The sequence below is a fragment of the Pseudochaenichthys georgianus genome, chromosome 5, assembly GCF_902827115.2.
Source record: "Pseudochaenichthys georgianus chromosome 5, fPseGeo1.2, whole genome shotgun sequence".
In the NCBI taxonomy this organism is placed as follows: domain Eukaryota; kingdom Metazoa; phylum Chordata; class Actinopteri; order Perciformes; family Channichthyidae; genus Pseudochaenichthys; species Pseudochaenichthys georgianus.
This window is the reverse complement of record NC_047507.1, coordinates 1,382,441-1,388,662: the sequence shown is the minus strand read 5'-3', so window position 1 is coordinate 1,388,662 and position 6,222 is coordinate 1,382,441.

The window sequence follows — 6,222 nt, the reverse complement described above, 5'->3', positions numbered from 1 at the left end:
GGACCAGGCGCGCGCAGAGCAGAGTGGAGAAGTGCGATCACAGAGCCTGCCGAGGCTATAAATGACTTTGATTTGTTGTTTAAATAGGGGGCCTACAAAACCGCCCCAGGGCCTGATGCAGGTTAAGGCGGGCTTGCCCATTAGCTCTGATTCTAGCACTTACTCTTGTCTTAGGAAGTGTGACGGTCCTTGTAATTCTGTGTTGGTGTTTATGTATGTAAATGAGCTGTGTAGTTGCCCCAACGTCATTGGCTGCCAACTCCTGGTCCGCCTCCGAGGACACTGATTGGAGCACGCCGGGCCCGACGAGCTCCAATCCCCGAGCCATCCCAGCGCACACCTGCCGGAGATGACACTACACAGCCTGGGGACAGCAATCACTCTGGAGGCTCTGCTGCGATCAGATGCTTCACCCATGTTGCTCCTGTGTCGTGGACACGTTAGACTTGTTAGAACTTTTGTGATCCGTGTTTAGTGTTGTGTGTTAGCGTGATGATATATGTGCTCAGAGTAGCGTGTTGATATGTGTTTAGAGTAGTGTGTGTAGTTTCCCCTTTGTTAGCTGCATTCCCCGCAGCTTCCTTCAGTTAGTGGTGATTGTTAGGAATCACAGCGTGTTATTCGGCTCACCTTTAGAGTCCTCCTTCTGTTATCTAGCAGTAGCCTGCGCCCTTTTGGCTCCTTTGTTTGGCTTAGGCTACTTTTGTTCTTATTTTGTTGTACACCTTTTTGTTATTCATTAAACCCTATTATAATTATTACCAATTATATTCTGGTGTGTGTTGCCTTCCTCATCCCTAGTGAGATCGTAACAGGAAGCTTTAATAGTATTGTATGAAACTAATTGCTACACTTTCTTCTTCTTCTTCTTCTTCTTCTTCTTCTTCTTCTTCTTCTTCTTCTTCTTCTTCTTCTTCTTCTTCTTCTTTCGTGTAACGTTAGAGGTCCAACTCGGTGTCGTGTAGCCATGCCCGCATCTCTGGTCCTAGGTCGAAGAGGCTGGCTTCCGAGGGTGGTCTATATAAGGGGCAGATGGTGATTATATGGACAGCGGTCTGCTCAGGGTCACCGCACTCGCATGCCGCACTGTCCGCCAAGCCCCACGTCTTCATCGAGGTTTTAAAGCGACCGACCCCAGTTCGTAGACGGTTCAGAGTGGTCCACTGCCGGCGCGGTAGGTCGTCTCCTCCAATGGTGCCATCTCCTGGGTCCCAGATGTAACGGTGGATTTGGACTTTCTCTTTGTTGAATTGGAAGCATCCAGATCTGAATTAATATTTGGAACCGCATGCATGCTTTTCTGTTAGAAACATTGTAGTGTGTTTCATTAACTAACACTCCCAGACATGATTTAATGTATCATCACTTCCTGTTGTCATCTTGCAATATACTAATTTATATAAATAGTTATCACCGCAATAAACCATATTTAACTTTGTCTTAAATTACATTATTTAATTTCATATTCTGTTCATGTATTCTATTGACATGTATATAGACCTTTTGCACTACTTTTTATTTTGTATTTTGTATTTTATTATATGTGTTGCATTGTTGGAGGAGCTCAGGTTTCATTTCTACACTGTAGCTTTGTGTACATGACAATACAACCTTTACATTTCAATTGAATTTGAATTACTGTCGTATACAAACTAGCTCCAGGATTTATTTGGGATTTTATTATATGTTGTGCTACTTTAAATCTGTTGGAAATGGTTTATTTTACTATATAAGATCCAACCAGATGATGCTTGCTCCACATACAAGACAATTTGCCTTGTATTCCCATTTGATAGTATTATCATTATATGTGGTGGTATGAAGCAACACAAGGAGACAGAATAGCAGCAACACATGCATTATTATCTTGGTAGATCAGCATGAGTGTGTACGACTACAAGAGGCGGAATCAGTGACATTATTGAAGACCACAATCAACTAGAAGAGGCGTTTTACCTTGATTGCAGTGAATTACAGCCTTTAGTCAATCTCCCTGAATGGGTGCCATTTCATTCATTGGAGTGTTTATGAGGCAGTTAACAGAAGAACAGCCATTACACCAGGGGTTCTCCCATTCCCTCAATAAACCAAGCAATCAGAACTTGTTTCATGACATTTTGTCCAGATGGTGGAGCAAATTCAAAGACTCAAAGGTTTTGTAAGCTACAGTGTAGAAATGGCAATGCACATCTTCTGACCTGGGCTCCTCCAGCGATGCAACATTTAGGATAAATACAAAAATGCAAATAAAAAATAGTGCAAGAAGTCTATCTACATGTAAACAGAATTTGAAATATTCAAGAACAGATTGGGAAGTTAAATATTGTACATGAAAACAGAATTAAATACGGTTTATTGCGGTGATAACAATTTAGATAAATAACTAGATTTGAAGATGACAAACGGATGAATGTTTATCGAGGCACTTAACAGAGCTCAAATAAGAGACGATGTACGATTTGTAGTTGAAGAATGTTGATTTTTAATCTGCATTGTTGGGTCTGATTTCATCTAAATATGGTTGGTTGCCCTCTTAGTAGAACTCACCTGGGGAAATATGAAAAATAAAATGTACTAAGAAGCAGACAAAATAATCCTTCATAGCAATGGTCATGATTGTTTGTTGAAGGAATGTGATCAACCTCAATATAATATATATAATTGTATAATACTATAAATACTGCTGCTGGTTTATAAAGCACTGAATGGTTCAGCCCAAAATACATTTCTGACCTCCTGCTAAATGATGAAGCATCCAGATCTCTCAGGTCTTCAGGGACTGGTCAGCTTTCTGTCCCCAGAGTCAGAACTAAACATGGAGAAGCAGCGTTCAGTTATTATGCTCCAAATATCTGGAACAAACTCCCAGAAACCTGCAGGTCCGCTGCGACTCTGACTACTTTCAAATCCAGCAAGAAGACTTCTCTTTTTGTCGCTGCTTTTAATTGAAACTGAGCCGTTGTGTTCATCAGTAAAGTGGAACTTCTGTGTGAACTATTCATATCTTAAACTGCACTGTAACTTTTTATTCATGTATTTTTTATTTTAATGTTTCTTTTATTATCTTTTACTGTTTTTAAATGCTTTGTCTGAATTTCGTTCATTTTTGTAAAGTACCTTGAATTGCCTTGTGTTGAAAGGTGCTATATAAATAAACTTGCCTTGCCTTGCCTATAATGCAAACTTCTGCTAAATGGCTCCCATTGGTGTACTACCAAGCAAGTTTGACATACTCAATAATTGCATTTAGGTCTAACAATGTCCTATAATTAAGTATACGATAAAATACGATTGATTGAACATTATCTTTGAAAAACGCCAATGGACTTTGATAGTTCTCACTGATGATTTTGTGCAAAAGGTCGTACAAAGTGGAGTCCAGTAGAGGAGTGCCTGAGTTAGGGTTAGGGTAACGCTGTCGGATTGGCTGCGTGGTGATTGGCTGGTCCTGATTGGCTGGTCTTGATTGGCTGGTCCTGATAGGCTGGTCCTGATTGGCTGGCTATGTTCATGCTAATTTCAGTGAATGAAGGTGTAGTGACCACCACAATATCCATTTGTTGTTATTATTTCATCTGTTATACACTCATGGGCTGACAGATGAATAGACGCTTCGATAGATCTTTAATTTGTCATTGTACAGGTTCAACGAAATGACAATGAACTCAAGGTGCCAACACGCAACAACAAGACAATATAAAAACAACAAGACACTATAAAAACAAGAAATGGGACTTAAATAGACATGATAGGGAATATGTACATCAATAAATAATAAATTAAATTGCACGATTCCCCTCGTATTGCACGGAAGGCTTATATAATTTATATATTAGCAGCGTTTAGTGCACAAAAAACTGAATTTGAGTCTGTTTGTCTGGGAGTGTGCTTGTTGTTGAGAGAAGAATAAAAGGAATGTCCAGATGAGATTGAAAAGTAAAATATTCTTGTTTATTCCAAAAAGGCGGTGGAAAATATAAATAAACGTTTTTGGAGAAGATTATTAACCATAGAATCCAGCAGAGGGCGGAGCCTGTAAAACTGCCTTAAAGAACTGGGTTACAATATGCAACCTTTTGGTCTGTGCCTTCTCTCCTTTTCTTTCCGGACATGGATAATACGCCTTTTTGATTGATATGCTGGTGGCTATATTAAGGACACTTGCTCAAATTTGAATCGTCATTTATTTTTCTTCTCCAATAGGCAAGATTTCACATCTTTTCCCTGTCAGCGGTGCACTTGAAAGACTGGAAAACCACTTCAAAGACATTGTCCAATAATGTCCAAGGATGTCAGGAATTGAACAGCCTTTGGCTAACGCAACTATAGAAGCAAGAATAATTGAATTGTTCTGCTTCCATTCCAGACAGTAACATTTCTTTAACATTAGAGAAGCCCATTGGAAAAGGGACCACAAGGGGGAGAAGTATGACTGAGCAAGATATTATACCCTGGGGCGCTTAGAAATGGTCTATGTTGTGAAATGTGGAGTGTATGTAAAAAAGGCCCGGGCAGAGTCTTTCTTTCTATATTCCCCTGGTGTTTTCACATAAATGGCTCATATTAGCCTCTACTTACAGTCCTTTACTTACTGTCAGCCAGAGATGGGAAGTAGTGGAGTACAAATACTTTGTTACTGTACTTAAGTACATTTTTCTGGTATCAGTACTTTACTCCACTACTTGTTTTTCTGAAGACTTTTTACTTTGACTTCTTACATTTCTAACACAAATACCTGTACTTTCTACTTCTTACATTTCTAACACAAATACCTGTATTTTCTACTTCTTACATGTTGAACACAAATACCTGTACTTTCTACTTCTTACATGTTGAACACAAATACCTGTACTTTCTACTTCTTACATGTTGAACACAAATACCTGTACTTTCTACTTCTCACATGTTGAACTCAAATACCTGTACTTTCTACTTCTCACATGTTGAACACAAATACCTGTACTTTCTACTTCTTACATGTTGAACTCAAATACCTGTACTTTCTACTTCTTACATTTCTAACACAAATACCTGTACTTTCTACTTCTTACATTTCTAACACAAATACCTGTATTTTCTACTTCTTACATGTTGAACACAAATACCTGTACTTTCTACTTCTTACATGTTGAACACAAATACCTGTACTTTCTACTTCTCTCATTTCCCAAACAGCTGGTTCCTTTAGTTTGAATGTGTGTTGGTGCGTGATCATTATTCTTTAGAGTCACTGCGTGCCTATTGATTGGAACACGATCCGTGTATCCATCACTTCCTGGTCTTCTCTAAAGAAGAGGGACCAATGGAAACGTTGTCATGTTGCCGTTGTTCAGCATGGAAACATTCATTAGCTAACAATGACTTTATTGTTCTAGCTATGGGTACTTTTTACTGAAGAACATTTCAAAGCCCTCTTTACTTTCACTTGAGTAAAGAAGTTTAGTCAGTACTTCTACTTTCACCAGAGTATTTTTAAACATTAGTATCTGTACTTCTACTTGAGTAAAGGATGTGTGTACTTTTGCCATCAATGCTGTCAGTCGAGGGACAGAACTGACTTATAGCTCACACAGTGTATATTTCTTATTCCACCACTGAGAGAGTTTCAGGACGGTGATGCTTTTTTAAACTAGTGCTCCTTATAATGAGAATGCATGAGTGCTGGGTGAACTGTGCTCAATCATTGTCATGTCTTCAGATAAGCTGGTGGCTGAACATCAAGCAATGAACCGTCTCCAGAAACAACAGAACACCCAGGTATTGATGGTGAAACTAGATCGCTGAATTATCATTTCCTTTACAAGACAAGAGTGTTATTGCAACTCCCAGTATGCAATAAACCTCTGGCTCTACCAATCATGACCCTCAATTCACATTTAGAGTGTCATCTTAATAAGAGATGCACCTGTGTTCATTTTCATATAGTAAGTAAGTCAATATATTTACAAAACTAGAAAAAAGGCAATTTTTATGAAACATGTTTGACCAACTTTGATATGATTTCTCCTCCTTGCATCGTGTGGATTTTAAGAATGTATGTTTGAACACCACAAAATGGAGCATTTAAAAATGTCAGCCCATTCAGTAACACACGATCCATCAGTGTTTGATAATCTGTTGGCACTCAAATGTATGCTGATGATATTTTTTAGGTTATATACGTAGTTTAATTTACCGTCATTCTCAAACAAAGGACGAAATGCAATTTGTAGTCCCTTTATA